Genomic DNA, 20,086 nt, shown 5'->3' with positions numbered 1-20,086 from the left:
TCAGACCTTGGTGTCCTGGTACATTGCGCTCAGGGGCATACATGCACTTTTTTCACACATTAACCACTTGCCTCCTGGGCACCTAAACCCCCCTCCGGCCCAGACCTTTTTAGCGATGTCACTCTTTGAACGACAATTGCGCGGTCATACAACACTGTACCCAAATTAACTTTTTATCATTTTTTTCCCACAAATAGAGCTTTCTTTTGGTTGTATTTGATCACCTCTGGGTTTTTTATTTTTTGTTAAAAAAAAATAAAAAAGACCAAAATTAAAAAAAAAAATACAAAACCATTTTATATTTTGTTAATAAATTTTGCAAACAGGTAAGTTTTCTCCTTCATTGATGTACGCTGATGAGGCTGCACTGATGTGCACTGATAGGCTGCACTGATGGGCACCGATAGGCTGCATTGATGGGCACTGATGGCCACTAATAGGCGGCACTGATGGCCACTAATAGGCGGCACTGGTGGGCACTAATAAGCGGCACTGGTGGGCACTGATGATGTGGCACTGGTGGGCACTAATAGGTGGCCATTGTTGGTCACTGATGGGTGGCACTGATGGGTGGCACTGAAGGGCATTGATAGGTGGCACTGAAGGGCACTAATAGGTGGCACTGATAGCTGGCACTAATGGGCACTGATAGGTGGCAGTGATGGGTGGCAGTGATGGGCACTGATCGGCACTGGTAGGCGACACTGATAGGCAGCACTGCTAGGTGGCACTGATGAGGCACTGATTGGCACCACTGGTGAGCATTGATAGGTGGCACTGATTGCTGGCACTTATGCAGATTCGTGGCACTGTGTAGGCACTGGCAGGTGGCACTGGAAGGCCGTATTGGTGGGCACAGATGAGATGGCTTTGCCGCTTCCTCTTCGGGACCGATATCCCTTGCACTGAAGTGGGTGATTGGCTTTTTTTTCTCCTCACGCTGACGATTACCGATCTTCTGTTTACATCACATGAACAGCTGTCATTGGCTGACAGCTACGCGGTAAGGGGCCTCCGATCTGTGATCATCCGAGCCTCATTGACTCGGTGATCAAAGCATGCGCTGCGCGCCCTGCAGGGGGCACACGGGGAGTGCGCAAAGGGGAGGATGTCTATTGACGTACTCCCGGCAAAGTAGTTCTGCGTTGTAGCCCTCATTCGGCTATAGCGCGGATCTGAAGGAGTTAACATGCAATGCATTAACGCAGTACATTCAATTGAACAAGCTGATAATCCATCAAAACGTCTGAAAAAAAAAATGACCATGCACTTTTTTGGCAATGCAGCCCACTACAACACATGATAATGTATTGTGTGTTGTGGTGCACTGCAACACATGTGCATTGGTGTTGTGTTGGGGTACCATTTAAAATAAATACACTAGCTCGGGTAACATGCAGTATCACCCATTCCAGTAAAATGCGCATTGATGTGTGCGTTATTGCAAATGCACTGCAGCAGAAAAGTGTATTCAAAGGGAGAGATTTACTAAAACTGGAGCACACAGAATCAGCTGTGCATAGTAACCAATCAGCTTCTAGGTTTTATTATCAAAGCTTAATTGACCAAACTGAAGGCCCAGTTCATACTGGTGCTACAATCGCTCCGACTTTGCGAGCACATGTCGCATTACATGTAAAAATCAATGTTTCCCTATGAGAGCCGTCTTAACTGGTCCGACTTTAGAAAAGGTTTCTGCACTACTTTGGTCTGCCTTCTGTCCGTTTTCAGCCCATAGAATTGAATGGAAGTCGCATCCAAGTCCCATCTTAATTGATATGAATTGGATCCGACATTACAGAAAGATTACACAGGCATTCCCTGAAGTTGCTTTGAAATCGCGCCAAAGTCATGCCAAAGTCCCATTGAAGCCATGCTGAAGTTGCCTGGCAAAGTCGCACGACTTTCATGTCGGAACAGTGTGAACCCGGCGGAAGTTAGAAGCTGATTGGTTACTATATACAGCTGCACCAGTGCTCCAGTCTTAGTAAATCCCCCCCCCCCCGAAGTGTTTTCTTTGTTGCATCCAAGGATACTCACTTATATATCAATATGCTACACATCATCTTTGGGCTCAGGGTATATGGTGCAACAGGTAATTTATTAGGCTATTATTAATATTAATATCATACAGGATTTACCGTATATAGCGACAACAGTTTGCGCAGAGCTTAATAAAATAAAGGCAGACATTACAGTTACATTACAATTTGGTACAAGAAGAATCAGAGGGCCATGCTATATGTGGACATTTATGTATTCAGGAAACCTGCACTGGAAAAGATCTTTGGGGCAGTCTTTGTTTCTGATCATTAAAAGTTTTACCAGCCTGGTAGTCTGTGTTTTGAAAATCTAATAGGTTCTATCCTAACATGGTTATCACCTGGTAAACATATTGGCCATAAGCTGGATAGAGCAGAAGAAATCCATAGATTCCCCAGTGCATGCTAAACAGCGTTGATGGACAGATCTTCTGCAGGTGGAATTCTTTTCAGGGGGAATTAGAGAAACAAAACCTTCTGTGTTATGTTATCGACAGACTGCATCAAATATATATCATATCAAATATATGTTTTTTTTAATTATAAATTTTGCCTATATGTCATTTTTTTTTATTTTGCCTATGGCCCATAATACATGGGAACAGCTGTTACATACAAAGTCCAAAGACCTATGACAACCCTACTGGTTACTTTGCTCTTTAGGTAACCTTTATTGTTCCTGGTATTGTCAAATTATGGGAGACTAAAAACACTGTTGGTACAAAGTTCACCAAAAAGCAAAGTACACATTTATTTAGAGCTCAGAGGTAAATGTTGTAAAATCCAAACTTGTTAATTATTCCTAATATTTATTCAAGTCTTGCTCAGTAGTGCCTGTACAGATCTTTTGACAGCACCATTTACATCGGTTGATTTTCTTATACAAAATAAACGTGGGGATCGCAATTATCAGGAGAATTAATAAAGGGCTCCATAGACACCCATTAGAATTCTGTTGGTGCACAGCACTGAAAGTGTTGGTGCTCGTGCCCAATTCATGTACTTTTCAGAGATAAGTATATGAATTTGTTGCCTGATATAGGTATATGAAAATGGTGCAAGTATATGAAAATGGTGCCTGAACTGAGGACAGAGTGTCCACCCTGGATGCTCCACAGGCCACTGTGCCCATCACACTGACAGGCACATGACTGAGAACCTTTGTACTGGAGTGGGAGAGGCCTGATGGGGAACTGACAGACTAGTTCCCAATCAGGTCTGCTTTAATAAAGATTGGCAGCACATGGCAGTGGGCAGATTTGAAAACCACCATTGGATTGAATAGTGGTTATGGATCCACCCACTGCCGTGCCCTCTCAATCAAAAGCAAAGCAGACCTGATGGGGAACTAGTCTTTTTCCTCCCCATCAGGCTCCAACCACCCAGTGACACATAATTACACAAGTATGGACATTGCGATTTTTGGATAATCACCAGTATCCCGCCCCCTTTTTTTTTTTTTTTTTTTTAGCTTTTGGACGGTGAATCCCCTGGCTGACAGTTGAATAGGACCAGGGATAGAGCACTGTTCTGGAAGCCATCACATAGGACAGCTTCCCAGCACAAGCACAGCCCCCTCTGTGTGCTGATGTACCTTCGTACGCCAGCTGTCCTTAATTACCATCAGTTTCCTAACCATAGTACCGGCAGTAATTCTTTTAGATTCTGTCACTGCCATAGCAACAGGTTCTTAAAATGGTGGTAGTTAGAACTACCTGAAATTGCAACTGGTGTTGGAATGTTACCAACGTTGGCAGAAATGCTTGCCTGATTTACGCACAGGTAGCTCTTACAGAAACTACCAACAGGAAACTGTCTTTAGGACTTTATTGAATTCCCCAGTATGTGTTTCTGCTGTATGGTTTTAAACATTTGTGTCACATGCCAAGAAGGCAAGAATTATTAGGTACTCAGCCAAGCCACTGGTTACATTTACCATCGACAGGCCACCTTTTCGATTGGAATACATTGGTAACCATCTTTTGGTAGCCATTGAATTTATCAGTAATAAATAACAAACACTTTTGAACTGGCTGAATATGTCTCAGTAATCTACCAGTATGCTGTAAAATGTCTGTCCCTTAGGAGTCTAAAGGGTTTATTTACTAAAGTTGGAGAGTGCAAAATTAGGCTTACTTCTCAAAATTAGGCTTACTTCTGCATAGAAACCAATCAGCTTCCAGGTTTTATTGCCAAAGATTAATTGAACAAGCTGCACCAGATTCGGAGTGCACCAGTTTTTGTAAATTTACCCCTAGGTCTATTAAAACTGTCCAAGTAATGGGCAGCTTGGCATTTGCTGAAATTATTTGTTCTTTCCAAAGTGTACAAAAAACAAATATATAAAAAGCTTTTTGTAGACACGTACTGTATAACTGGAAGCCCAAAGCATGAATTTGTGGAAATACAAGCCTTTCATAAATAATATTAATAATAAGTGGAATGTGCTCTGCATATGAATACTTAACCTATGACCTTTCCGATGCATGTTATACAATTATATCTGACATGATTGGTTGCGCTGGGCAACAAGTACACATAACGTTTTAATATTGTACCAAATAATACAGAAATGTATTATAGCTGCACATTTTTATTTTTATTTACTTTTGAAATAAAGTAAAGAAGGGTTACAGGTCATCAGTTTTTATGGCTGTCTGGAAATAGGCTGACTTTTAATCAATAAGGACATACTACTGTGAAAGAGAACTTATGCTGAATATAATACATGTTTTCCAAAGGCTACATTTACAGAGCCAGCATTCAGGAAATCCACCAGCAAATAAAAGTTATTCTGTTATTACCTTATTTTAGTGAACCTTTCTAAAAATTCACTTTAATAGTTTACATTTTAATGTTTAATGAATTAATACAAAAACCATGTATGTATATACATGGGTGGAAGGACTGTGTGCAAAAAAATGGACACTATCCCCCAAAAGTATATATTACAGATGAAGAAAGCGCCTTTGAACTTTCCAACAGGAGATTGGAGTAAGATTGATTGATTGATCCACCAGGCTCTACATTTATACATTGGTGATATGTCGTGAATGGCTATAAAAATATAGTCTTTTAATTTTTGTATTGTTTTTACTGTATTGAATAAGTCTGTATTTGGTTTTTAAAAAATGTTTTGATCTGAATGGCACAAACAATATTCCCTTACTCCAATCTCCTGTTGGAAAGTTCGGAGGTGCTTTCTTGGTCTCTAATACAAAAACCATTTTGGTAAAGTCAGGCATATCTGCATTTTCCGAAACCAGTTTGATATACAAGGCTCACATAGCCACGCACCTTTCAAATGCCTTCTCATCCCACTGTAATCCTAGAAAGCACAGTATACATGAGGGTGACAGTACTTCTCTGAATTCAGGAGTATGGCAGCAGTGTTGTCACCCCAATAAAGGAAACTACAAAAGGTGGACTTCACTTGCAGGATCAACAGATATTTGTGAAACTTTGCAAGGAGACTAAGCAAAAACTGTATGTGAAAATGCCCTAAAATTAAAGTAGAAGTTCACTCTAATGCCCCGTACACACGGTCGGACATTGATCAGGCATTCCGACAACAAAATCCTAGGATTTTTTCCGACGGATGTTGGCTCAAACTTGTCTTGCATACACACGGTCACACAAAGTTGTCGGAAAATCTGATCGTTCTGAACGCGGTGACGTAAAACACGTATGTCGGGACTCTAAACGAGGCAGTGGCCAATAGCTTTCATCTTTTTATTTATTCTGAGCATGCGTGGCACTTTGTGCGTCGGATTTGTGTACACACGATCGGAAATTCCGACAACGGATTTTGTTGTCGGAAAATTTTATAGCCTGCTCTCAAACTTTGTGTGTCAGAAAATCCGATGGAAAACGTGTGTTGGAGCCTACACACGATTGGAATTTCCGACAACAAGCTCCTATTACACATTTTCCATCTGAAAATCCGACCGTGTGTACGGGGCATAACACTAAAATCTCTAAATCTACAGGCATCTACAATCTAAGACTAACCTATCTAGTCCTGTAAAGAAGAAATCTCTGTACATACCTTTAATAAAGCTGTCCCGGTCCCACGCTGAGCTGTCAGTGACGGCTTCTCTATGAAGGCATGTGCAGAGGAGGCAGACGACAACGAAAGCCCCATAGTAAGTCTATGGGTCACTTCTCTGGCATTTCACAACTGTTGTTGGCTGTTTCCTGCACAGAGCTACCACTGCTGGAGACAGGACCAGAGTGGCTTCAAAACAGGCATATATAGCGATTTCTTCTTTACAGGGCTAAATAGGTTAGTCTTAGATTGTGGATGTCTGTCGCTTTAGAGATCTTAGTTTTAGGGTGAACTTCTACTTTATGTGCTGCCATCTATTTTTTTTAATAGGAGACTATAGCTCTACTATAACTTATTAGCAAGTGAGTTGGTCTGGGAACTCAGGAGCAGAGATCACATTCGGTAGGGTTACTAAGGGGTTGATTTACTAAAGGCAAATAGGCCGTGCACTCTGCAAAGTGCAGTTACTCCACAGCTTAGTAAATGAGGAAAGTTTCACTTTGAAAAGAATACCCAATCACATGCAAGGAAAATAAAAAAACTGTGTTTAATTGTGTTTAATTGGATAATGGAAGTCAGCAGAGCTTCTGCTCATTTACTAAACTCTGGAGTAACTGCACTTTGCAAAGTGCACAGACTTTTTGCCTTTAATAAATCAACCGCTAAGAGTCCTTCAATATTTCAGCATCATTTTAAAAGAAAATAACATCAGTTTTGGGTGGACTAACTCTTTACAAAATACTATTTTGAATTGATGGTGTTATTAGCCACTTATTCTGTTACTTTGTGTTAATTTTACTCCCAGGATGAGGTGGAGTTCTAAGTGCACAAGCTAGTGTGTGTTCGGGAGAGTGTGGTAGTTATTGAAGTGTGTCCCTGTGGTATTGGGTTTGGCTGTCAGAGTGTGAACGTGTATACTTGCACTCTCTCCTGTGTACTGAAGACTGTAACAGACTTTAGATGTTTAGAAAATGAGCTGTCCAGTCTCTGCACACGTGTCTGTCTCTTCCCACAGTACGTGTCTGTCTTAACCATCCCTACTGTATACGTTGGTTTTTATTCACCTGCATTCTGTCTTTAGCTGATCACATACATTTCTTCCTACTGCTTGGGTGATTTGCAATTTATTGTTAGCTCAGAGGTTTATTTTGAAGCCAAGGGACTCTTAAAATTCCTACCTTGAGAAATATGCATTGAGTGTTGTGCAGTTATGAAATTATTTCTTTTTTTTTTTTTTTTTTTTCTATAGTATGTAATCAGGCTTATTGAGCTTTCTAGTTGAAGCAAAAAGATTACTTTTGCAGAAAAGATACATTTTCTAGCCAAATTATATATTTTTTTTATTGTGGATCTCCACTGGACTTTTAAGCAATATTCACCTTCAATCCCAGGATTTCCTCCTCAATACCGTTCTTCTCCCAATAGATGTTCTCAGTCTGATGGCCATGAGTATCATGACTGCTACTGCTTGCCCAAGAAAGGCTTGTAGACTTGCATTGAAACATGAATGTTTTTAAAAAGTGAAAAAAATATGCACTGTCCCTTCCTAATTTGCAACTTAAAGTATAACTCAAGGCATTTTTTTTAATTTTGGATAGAAAGGAGAGGGATTAGAACACCTGTTGGTTTTTATTGCTGTCTGTGTCCCCGCTAATTTGTCCTGTGTACCATTATAATTGAAAGTAAGTGTAATAAAAATCCAAAATTTTGGGATGTCCCCAGAAATGTAATAGAGGGGAAATCTTCCAATGGGGACACTAGTTCTGGTTACCTGGGGGTCCCCAAGGAATTCCCTTAATATGTAGGGATTTCCTTTCACTTCCTGTTTGGCTTTGGGACAAGAAGTAAAGTGAAATCTTCGCATTGGGGCAAAAATGCCGAAAAAAAATCTGACAGGGGTTATGTTAAATATAGCCCTTTCTTACTCTATCCAAAATGAAAAAAAAGTTTTCCCTTTAACTTAATCTGAATATCTATTCCTGTCATAAAAAATGTAAATGATGCCTTGATGAGCACGCTGCTCCTTCTACACCATTGCTTACTGCACTGGTCTAGCTACTTCTATTGTGTGAGGCAAAAAAATCTGCCCCCTTGCATTTTAGGCTACCTCACCTTGCTTACTGCAAACTCTGTAGTTCCATCTGTCAAGCTCTTATCATACTATTTGTTATGCTAATACAGGTGCTAGAATTCTCAAAAGTGGATTCAATGGCTTTATATTGATTCACTGTCTATTTTGTGATTTATAATCATACTCTTTTGTCCTCATTTAAGGCTGGGTTCACACCTATGCAAATTGGATGCGGGTTTCCCCGCACCCAGTTTGGGTGGTAGGAGATTGTAACGGCTCTCTATGGAGCCAGTTCACATATCTCTGCTGCGGCTCTGGTGCAAATATGCACAGGAGTCCTGTGCGCCTTTTGGTCCATTTTAGGTTCCGAATTCAAGCTGAAATCAGACCTAAAACAGTGAACGGGGATGCACCAGACCCCTGCTGTGAGCCACATGCGACAATAGTGTGAACCCAGCCTTAAGGAGATCTGTACTTCAAAGAAATATGCTATCCTCTTTTTAAATATTCTTGTCAGTCAGGAAACTACCATTTTTAGATCAGCAATGGCAGTCAAAGCATTTTTTTCCCCAGCATGGGTATCTTGTTATTTATTCGGAATGCTTCAGAATATTCTGAATTCTTATTCTGAATGCTTCAGTTAATAAGCCAGTTTGTTTTAGTTAATAATAATAAAAAAAAGAAAAGACCTTCACCCAAAATGATGCATTTGCTTTGGGTTGAAAGGTAAGGAATGAAAAACCAGTTCAACTGATCAAACCCAATGAGAACAGTTTTAGGATCAACAAAACTTTTGAACGCTGGGAAGAGAAAGAATCCGAATATTGGTGTGTAACTGTACAATGTATTAGTGATAAAAGGAATGATTAATGCGCTGCCCAAAAGAACAAAAACCAGCTGCTACAAACCATATGACTAAAAGGTAACAAATATAGAATAAATTGTAGCGCTAAAACACACATATATTAATAGTGAATAAAGTTCAAAGTGCATGTAGACGTAATGTCCCCCCAAAAAAAAAGGAAATATATAATCCAAAAGGAACAACAGTCCGCAGTGAGAAAAAATAATCTGTGTATCGATCCTGTCTGCTTCCCAACCATCAACTTGTATATCATCAACTTAAGCGAATAGATGGAATACGCTTACCAGAAAGGTTGGATTCTACTGCCATGAGCATAGAATCAATGGAGCTTAATGCCACTCTGGGCAAAGTAGTGAAGTGTTGGAGGCAAGGGTAGAGCCTCTACAGGGCCGGGACGTCCCCTCTTTATCCACCGAAGCAGAGCCAGAATGGGTTCCAAAAAGCAAAGTGGTTTCTTAGTTCTCCAGGATATGTGGAAAAAGGAAGGAATGCTTCCACATAGTGTAACTCTGGGTGTTTTTATTCATAAAAAGCCACAATACATATAAAAAGTGATCACAAAGTAAAAGCAGTGTATAGGGTCTATAAAAGCCGCCCTACGCATTTCGGTCCAATGACCTTCAACAGGGGAATTCTATATTTGTACAATGTATTACCCTGCACACTTTGTCAAAAACATGCAATTAAACAATTTTAACTTAGAACTAGGGTTGCACCGTTACTGGTATCGATGCCGATACTATGCAATGGCTAACTGAAACCTTTGCAGTGCGATTTGAGCCCATACAAAATGAAAGGGCTAAAATCACCCTGCAAAGAATCGCATGCTATTTGAACAGGGATGCGGTGTGATTCCTGTCCGAATCACATGTGGTTACCCCCACCACTCCTGTGTAAACCCAGGCCTGTCATATTGGCTTCAGCCTAGGTTCACACAGGAGCGGTGCTGGAAACCACACGTGATTCGGACATCAAACTACATTCCTGTTCAAATCGCATGTTACTCTTTGCAGTGGGATTTGAGCCCATTCATTTTGTATGGGCTCAAATCGCACTGCAAAGGTATCGGTACTCAGTATAGGTGAGTACTTGACCGAAAGTATCAGTATTGTACTCGCTGGTAAAAAAACGATATCAGTGCAACCCTACTTATTATTATTATTATCCTTGATTGATAAAGTTCCATTACCTCATCAATACCTTATACATTGCTATACATGAAATAATAAGCAGGAGCACATTCCAAACTCCATACAAAATGTGCAAACGAGACACAGGGAGATTTTAGTATATCACTAGATAGTTTATTATATTACCATATCAATAGGACAATGTAATGCTGACCGGGGAAAGAATTTGGTGTCATACAAGTTTACTGCCAAAGGCATAAATAGGTGACAGATCTTTGCCCTCCTTACATATTCAACTTATTATAGATGCTGGTAATACAAGCCAACAGGGGTCTTTATCTCAGGTCATGATTTACTCGGACGACTGCTAGACCATAAGCATGCAGTCTAGCACAGCATTATCACAACTGTAATTGAGCAGCCTTCTGTGTGCCATCAGGCATCCACCAACCATCCAAGCCTTTAAATATATATTGAAAAAACATCTTTTCAGAAAGCCTATATATCATGAACTTGCCTGCTTCACTAGCTTGGTTGTGTGATCAGATGGTGGTTGGCCAGCTGTGATATGTTCCTCACTCCATCAGCCCTGGTAGCTTATCTGAACCCCCTGTCCTGTTCTTTCCCTGGGTCTCTTATGCCTTGTACACACGACCGGTTTTGCCATTGGAATAAACTCTGAAGGTTTCTCCGACGGAACTCCGACCGAATTCCATTGCAGCGGTCTTGCCTACACACGGTCAAACCAAAGTCTGACCAAAGTCCGACCATCCTGAATGAGGTGACATACAGCATGTACGACGGGACTAGAAAGAGGAAGTTCAATAGCCAGTAGCCAATAGCTTCCGTCTCGTACTTGCTTCAGAGCATGCGTCGTTTTTGGTCCGTCGGAACAGCATACAGACGAGCGGTTTTCACGATAGGAATTGGCTCCGTCAGAAATATTTAGAACATGTTCCATTTCTAGGTCCGTCAGAATTTTCGAAAAAAAAAGTCCGATGAGGCCTACACACGATCGGAACAGACGATGAAAAGCTTCCGTCTGACTTTTTCTGTCGGACATTCCGCTCGTGTGTACGTGGCTTAAGGGTTTCTGATCAGCTTCTGGCTTCTTAGAGGGCAACAGACCTTAAATTCTTTTAGCTACTGTAAAGAATGTTTGGCACTTGGATTTGTTCAGGGTATTTTGTAACCCCTGACTTCTTTTTGTAAAGGTTCCTTACTAGGTTGGCATCTATTTCCCCATAATTGTGATAAAAGACACATAGCAAAAAGTAAGAGGGTTAACTTATGTAATTAAAAATATTAATGAGGCTTCCACGCGCTGCGTCTATCATAAAGTCAGCTGAGGCCAGAGTTAAGGCAACCTTCATACAGGATCTGCAAAATTATTGGTTGCAGCCAGATGACCTATTCCCAAGACAAAATATAGTCAGCACAATACACCTGTAATATAGCTGCTAGCAAAAAAGGCAATATATTTAATCCTTCTATAATAAACAAAAACATTTTAAAAATGCAGCGCTATAAATCTAAATAGCATAAATAATGCTTTAATAAAGTGCTAAAAAAATAAATAGTGGTAAAAGTTCATAAATTTTACAAGGTGAAGTGTGAGAATGAATGATCTTCCAATTTTTCGATCAGCTGGATTGCTAACTCACCAGAATTCCAGGCTGCCCAATCAAGTGCAGCAAAAAAGCATGTAGAACACATATCCTGGAAACAGCTTTTGTTTCCTCCAGTCACAAAATTCAAACGTCAACTTTTAAACTGGAACTCGGGATATATCCAAAAAAAGGAAGAAAACCATAAAGTGTAATATTGCTACAAACTGACAATAAGGAAATTACACCCGTGAATTCAGTGCCACTCTGTATGAAAAAAGTGTCAAACGATCACCGGCCTTCACCCACATGCAATGCCACTCACCGCCGATGCTGCTGCCAGGTGATTGTGCAGCAATAAAGGTAATGTTGATAATAACTGCAGAGATCAATCTGAGGTAACCGAATCTGAATCAACAGGATAAAAACAAGCTGCACTTACATCAATTGCCGCCACCCAGACCTCCACTGTGGCCACGTGACGTCGCGCTAAAAGCTCCACTCAACGCGTTTCACACGATAGTGCGCCCTCAGGGGCCATCACTTTTCATTTGATGTAATTGCTTCCATAACATTCCTTACAGTTTACTAACTAGGTGAATGCTAAATGAGAAGGCTCCAATACCAGTTCTTCTAAGGGCTCATTCACACATGCTGCCAGGGGGCAGTAAAACCAGGCGGTTAAGCTGTGATTTTACTGCCCCTCAAATGCCCACCTGAACACTAAACATATTGCCTCTCATGGCTGTACACATGCTGTGGCCATGATGCTGCAACAGTGGCAAAACTAAAACAAGCCTAATAGTTTTTTTATTAGCCAACATGATAAATACATGATGCATAAATCCGCATAAAAATGCGCAACAACGCCTGAGTGAAACCTGCATCACTGCGCATTGGAAAGCACATTAAAAACTGAATTAAAGAGGAAAGGAAAAGGAGTAAACCTAGCCTAATATCACACTCTATTACTTTAATGTAATCCATTTGTGGTGTTGTGCAGTGTGATGTGCTGGCAGTCCGTTGGCAGAGAATAGAACTTGCCTGGATTCAAACCTTTGCGGCACTGTGAGATGTGTTTTGCGTAGGCACAGCAGCCCAGCCATTTAAATGGGTTGCCATGCCTCCAGAAACTTAGTGTCTCTGGACCATTTCTGACATCACAACTCGCATGGGAATTGCAAATGCAGTGCGGGTACGATTTCCAGTGTGTACGGCGTGCCATTAAGGATTATTGCCACCCAAAATAATCCAACGCATTTTTCTGTGCGGGTGGTGGCGGCTGCGGGTACAGGTGTGGACCTGCAGCAATGTTCCTATTGACTTCCACTCCCCCTGAAATGCAGCTGCGGTTGAGCGCCACCTGCAGTGGAGAAAGTAGACTGCACCTGACTACAAATTTATGCTGACAGAGGTATTACAAATACATTTCTATAAAATTGTAAATTGTAGATCGAAGTTCATGGGGCTGATTTACTAAAAAAGTAGATGATACTTTACTTTGGTTATTGAATATGATGAGCTATATTCACTTTGATTACCCAGTCATGTGCAGAGGAATGTAAAACAGGTTTTTACCTTGTACTTGATTGGATAATTGATATCCATTTATTCAGTTAGCTAAGTGAACAATCTCATTGTTAAGAGAGTATTTTCCACTGCTTTATTAAATCAACCTCTTTGCAAATAGCGCTATAGCAAATGGGCTACACTATCCGTTATTAAAAGGAACATATCAGAGAACAGCTTTATACACTGCATACACTTTATGGAAATGCTGCCAAAACGCCTGAGTACTAGAAGTATAAAAGCACAATATCAGTAGCAAGAGGCCTGTCAATTTAGCCAATGCCTGCCTAATGTGGTGAACACAAAATGACAACACTACAGATTCATCTGGACATGAACAGAGTGTACTATACCTTTCATTTGTGGGGCAACAGTGTCAATATCACTTATTTCATCACCGGGCAAAAATGACATGCACAAGAAAAACATGTTTATGATAAGCTTGTTTTGCTGACCTAATCGTCTCTGTACTAGATATACGATTAATGATTTTCCCAAAAAAAAAAAAAAAAAAAAAAGGGAAGGAAATTGCCATGTAGTAATTAGCTGTATTTCATTTTTGTAATAATCAAGTCACTTTCTTTACACAATATAATGGTTCCACTATTACAGATATACTGTATATGGTCTTTATTAGTGGAGATTTTTGCATTTGCAGCTGTACAGGCAGTTATAACTATAGGAATCTCCAGACTGATGATGGCTAGATAACAATTCTTCCGTTCACAAGAAAGTTTCCAAAAATGTAGGGAAAGTTTTTTGAACAAGAAAACAATCAAATCTTGCTTTCTTGAAGCCAGTGTATCTTTTAATATAACTACAATGAATAAAGGAAAAGGCATACATATAATTATTTTATATCATGTCAATTAAAACCAATATTAAATTTATTAGGAAGTCAGATTTACACGCAACAGTGGTGGTGGGGTTCAGACAGAGGCGGCGGCGGCGGTGGTGGTGGTGAGGGGAGGGGGTATTTTAGACATAGGCAGAGGTGGTGGGGAGGATAGACACAGGCAGGAGCGGTAGGGAGGGGGTTAGCACAGGCAGGGGTGGTGGAGATGGGATTAGTGGCGCTGACACTTACTTTCTCTCAGTGTCAGTCACGCCTATAGCGATCCCTCTTTCAACATGGGGTCTCTGCTCAGCAGAAAGGTCCTTCCCAAACGCTGTTGGCCGTCAGCCTGTCAGCTGACTTTTTCTTGTCAGTAGCAATGGGGGGAGACACGGAGAGGATGGGTGGGCAGCCAGCTGTGTGGATATGGCAGCGAGTGCTCTGCCATTACCTCTAATAGCAGCGGCGCCGGGCCATCCACACAGTGGGGTAAGGAGAGGAGCAGAGCAGGTGGGCAGAGCGGAGCAGGTGGGCAGAGACTGCTGTGAGTAGTTCATGTTCTCTGTAAAGTTTGTGGAATTTGCTGAGGCAATATAAAATGATAACCGTCGCCCCCCCTTACCTTTTGAACACATACACTATGTCTTCGCGATCCCCTGATTGTAGTTTCCTCGTTCTGCAGTAATCATCCTTACTGCGCAGTGGTTTATGCATTGGGCCAAGTGTAAGTAACTATCCATGTTGTGTGGTGGTTGATGTTTTGGACCCCCATGATATTTTATGTGCATTTTTGACCTTTGATTATGAGGTCCTAAGCTTCTGGGAAGAGGCTTTTGTCTCTGGTGGTGGAAGCACTAAAGTGACCACAAATAAATACTTTTCACCTTTATCTTATTTGAACTTTCTTGCTATTTGCCATTTTCATATATTGTGCAATAACTCAGTATTGATCTTTGATTCAATTGTTTGGCACTGACTGCGGATTGTTGTTTATTGTTGTTGGAAAGGGCATATTTATGTTTATATTTTGTGTGTTTTGTATTCAGACATTTTTGTGAGTGCAGCTTTTTTTCCCATATTCACATTATATTTATATGTTAGCATGTTGGCAATACCTAGCACAAAGTCATTTATACACTAAAGTAGACATGTTGCATCTTCTCTGAAGGTTCATATGATGGGGAAAGAGGGGTGGCCACTGAAGTTGTAAGAAAACTTTCTAAAGCCATGATTTGGTTTTCAAAATAAAATCTTCATCCTCAGTAGCAGGGCTCACAACCCCGTTGCCATCCGCCTGCCAGTACAGAGATCTTCCCCAACCCCTTCGCTAAGTACAGAGCTTTCCCACCACTTCCATCTCCTGCCCTCCACCCATAACGGAGCTCTATCCCCCCCCAAAACCCCCCCATTACAAAATGGCTCAGAGAGAGGCTGCTATTAAAGAGCAGCTAGAAGCTACTGACCAGGTCCTCAGTGGTCCTTAGTTCAAGAGGAGACCTTGCAATAAGGTGGGTGTGGCAAACCTCCTCCCCTGCAGTCATAGGGATGGTGCAGGGCAAGGAGGGTTCTGTATGAGCAGAGGTACGCTGCCACTTGTTGTAAACACAGAAGATGACAGAGTAAGCAAGTAGTGTAGAAGACTTCCTCAACTGGCTTCTGTGTTTACAACAGGTGACATTGGTCTGTGGTGGTGAGCACAAAGCCAGTGCCAAAGGTAGTGGTATGGAGTACGGCCACGCTGTGGATGAAAAAAATATCACCAGAAGAAAAGAAAAGAACCATGTTTGTTTTTTCACCTTCTCTATTTATTTATTTCTTTTTTAAACAAGATGAAAACTGCAGCACAATCCAGGCTTTAATTTAAGTATTTAAATCATCAACATTATGCATAAACCAGTGATTGGGGTTGATTAACTAACACAATAGAGCATATTCACTTTGTAAAACAAATTCACTTAGTTTGGTAAATAAACTATGTTCAAATTAAATACTCCATCACGTGCAAGGAAAAATGTAAAAAGCAGGACTTTAGCTTGCACATGGTTGGATAATTATTGGAACTCAGTCTTTTGAAAACATTCAATATTCGCTTTTAAAAAGTGAACATCCACTTTGCTTTTAGTTAAATAATAGAAAAAATACCGCGCTGTATGAAATTATTGAAAATAAAAAATTAAGTGCAACTTATGATACAGGAATTTACCATCATTAATTATTGAAAATATGCGAAAAAATATAAATATATAAAAAAAACAGAAAATCAAAGCAGCCGCTATAAGTGGGATACACACAAAAACATATGGAATAAGGAATAGCAGCGCTAACAGCAGTGATGTCAAATAGTGAGTTGTAATATAACATAATTTAATATAACAAAAAATAAGAAAAAATGTCCATCTATAAAAAATGTGCAAAGCCTTAAGCCGATAAAAAAATCTTCATTGTGATGATTAGATACGATGATTAGATAGACAAATCCTCCACCGCACCGCAGTGATGACACCATATAAAATGCACTATGTCGATTCCTTTCCTTTTCCTGGGGAACCCTTGAGTGTCATCTATCTTGGTACCTTGGATTTGTATATTTGACGAGATTTGTATGAGATTTGTGCTGGCACTGACCCCTTCCGTGAGGCTTGTTGGAATATTACCCCCCTGATTTCCTCTTGGATAAAGGCCCTAACCGGGTAAAAGGTTGCAAGCTTTCATAGCTTGCCTTGGGGTAAGCGTGCATTTTATATGGTGTCATCACTGCGGTGCGGTGGAGGATTTGTCTATCTAATCATCGTATCTAATCATCACAATGAAGATTTTTTTATGGGCTTAAGGCTTTGCACATTTTTTATAGATGGACATTTTTTCTTATTTTTTGTTGTATTAAATTAGGTTATATTACAACTTACTATTTGACATCACTGCTGTTAGCGCTGCTATTCCTTATTACACTTTGCTTTTAGTAAATCAACTCCAGTAACTGGTGAAAGCAAAATAAATACAGAATGAAAACATGGCAAAATTCCCCATAGGGGCTTTTTAGCAGCAAAAATAGACAAATATCTATTGTAAAAAAAGAATTATTTTATTTTGTGAAAAAGAAATATAAAAATAAACAAGATATATAAAAATAAATTGTACAAAGAACTTTAAAATATAAGCTCTGGTCAATAAACATAAGGCGGGGTAACCAAGATTGATGGTGACATTATACATCATAGGAACAATGTGTTACAAGTTAAGTTACACCATGGGATGCATGAGAATACCCCGATCCACTTTGCTTTTAGTAAATCAACTCCAGTAACTGGTAAAGCAAAATAAATACAGAATGAAACTGTCTGTTTGAAAGATGATCAAATATAGAACAAAGAAGGAAAAATACTACATTAAATGGCCTGCATTTTCATCCTTTATCAACGTTTTATTAATTAATGAAATAGAAATTTATATCTCTGTAATTGATATAAATAAGCTAAATAAATAATGTTTTGTTAGACACTGTTTGCCAAGAAGTGTTTGTCGGTGTATTTCAAGAACCCCTTAATTGTTTTTGCAGCTTACCAGTACTCTCTATATCAGAATAAGTGATTTTTTGAGCATTACTTTCTAAACTGTTCTATATATGATTTATCACCTGCATACATGTTTAACTATTGCTCTAAATTTGCTTTAAAAGCCATGCGTACTATGTGAAGTACCCTCAGTTTGAGAAGCTCTGAAAGCGATGCCCTGTAAATAGTTGATAAAGCGAGCAGACCACATTCGAATACTGGGTTTTGGAGTTAAGGTCATCGGGGTACTTGAGTTTAATGAAATAAACTATTTATTCATTGATGATGGATTTTGTTTCCTTTCTATCTTTTGTCCTTTCAGAGAGCCTCACGAGAGGGAAAAGCACCTGGCTGAAGCACTTGCAACAACTCAACCTCTATTCTTTCCAGCAGTCACTGATTTGAAGATACACCATCAATCCCTGCGGAGGAAGCGGAGGCGTGCTCGCCGCTTACATCATCCGAAGTTAATGCGTGTTGGCTGCTCTTTGGGAACTTGCCAAGTGCAGAACCTGAATCATCGCTTTTGGCAACTGATGGGACAAATGGGAAAGGAGGAGTCCCCAATTCAGCTAAGCAACCCCCATAGCTTTGGGTGAAACTTCTGGACCAAGGAAGCAAAAGACCTCATATAACTCCTCAAAGGCCTTGGTTGTCGGTTTACCAAATAGTGTCAAATATGCTGCTTAGTAAATAGACTGCATACGATTCATAGTGTGTCTGGGTCATTTGTACTGGGAGATGAGCATTCCACACGTAGGTCACATAGCATTTCTAAATTCATTAGGAAAGCCAAATATGGGTAGAGAGAGTATAACAAGCTTACAAGCAATGCTTAACAGGTAGAAACACATCTATTAAACTGACCTAAGGCAAGTTATAACTTTCATAGTGTCACATGCTGGATACATCAGATTACTAAGAACAGTTTTTAATTAGGGCATGTTCATATTAAAAAAAAAATCTGGGGAAAAATGTACTTAAAATAAACCTAACATCTTACTTTATGGTTGGTCCTGAGAGACAAATTTTTTGATTTGTATCACATATGCACCTATAATACACTGTTATGCTACACATATGTAAGTTAAAATGCCCATAATTGTACAAACAATGATATACAGTAATTGACATTATGTATTGTTTATATTATTAATAAAGCTAAGTGCAGCTTATTATTATGTTATGATCAATTTTAGGTAAAAGAAGGCATACCAGATAAAAGGATATCATGTGACACGTGAAACTTGTGTCTAAAAATGCCTGGAGCTGAAGTTTGTATTCATTCAAAATGAGTTTACAGCTCTTTGAATGGATGCTGGATGGGCACATTGTATGACTGTTATTATGTGGACAAGCTGCTTCCTCAATGGCCATTTTCTGGGAATTTCAGCCACTATCACCCAGCTTTTTATAATAAAATACCTCCCAACAGAATCAATCAACCTACTACCAATGGTTTATATATTTATATTTTTATGGCAGGAATGGAAGTAGCAGGTTGCATTGATCTATTCAGTTGTTTGGGTGGTTATATGCTGGATGAAATTGTTTGGAATTGTCAAAACAGTGTACTGTGTATGACAAGCATTGGAGTGGATGTGTGCATCTACTGATACTTGTAGTGTAAATAGTAACTTATGAGTAATGAAACCTAAAACTATTTAACTTAAACGTTAGTTTAGATTATTTATTGTCATTGTCTGCTGTAATTCATTATAATAAAGAAATATTGCACATACTGCATCTCCTACGTATCAAAGTACCTTTTGTTATTTAAAAATAAAGGAAAAAAGTTGGCATTTACAGTTGAATCTTACTCACAAGATGCAGATTCAGACTTATTAAAAGAGTCAGTACAAAGACCAATGATGACTTGCAAAGTGCAGTAATTCACAGCAGCCAAGCAGGTTGAAGTTCACGGCAGTTAGGTCAAAGATTAAAATCTGCGCAGGAGATTTTGGTTACTGTTTATTATTTATTATCTCTTTAATGTATTGAATATGGTTGGCCATAGATGCAGATATTGTCCAAGGAATAAAGGGTAGAGACATATCTGGCCATCAATTATTTCTATACTTTTCTAGGAGAGAACAAGTTGGGAAATCTCCATGTCAATTCATGATGCCTCCAACTGCCTGAGGAGCTTGTTTTTGCCCTTTGGCAGATGAGAGCTTTGGCCCTACTTTTCTTTTAATGGAATCTACATTCCTGTCTGGATATTACAGAGCAAAATGTACACATACTTCATAAATCCTGATCTGATAAAACTACATGAAAAATGAGAATATATACGAGTTTAGACCCATTACATCTCCTACGATGAAGACACATAAGAATAAATACCAGGTTTGCTTTTATTCAACTT

General features: G+C 39.6%; 1 long non-coding RNA gene across 1 annotated transcript in view; it reads left to right on the top strand.

Annotated features, from left to right (window-relative positions):
* The window catches only part of LOC141131702 (uncharacterized), a 43,687-nt gene extending 25,510 nt beyond the window's left edge, over window positions 1–18,177 (top strand). Inside the window, exon 3 of the long non-coding RNA XR_012242803.1 lies at window positions 18,041–18,177. This is a non-coding gene — a long non-coding RNA (uncharacterized lncRNA). The remainder of the gene's footprint in view (window positions 1–18,040) is intronic.
* Window positions 18,178–20,086: the final 1,909 nt, after the last annotated feature.

The sequence above is a fragment of the Aquarana catesbeiana genome, linkage group LG03 (genome assembly GCF_042186555.1).
Source record: "Aquarana catesbeiana isolate 2022-GZ linkage group LG03, ASM4218655v1, whole genome shotgun sequence".
NCBI classification, from domain to species: Eukaryota; Metazoa; Chordata; class Amphibia; order Anura; family Ranidae; genus Aquarana; species Aquarana catesbeiana.
The sequence above is the reverse complement of the archived record's forward strand: the minus strand, read 5'-3'. Positions and strand labels throughout refer to the sequence as shown.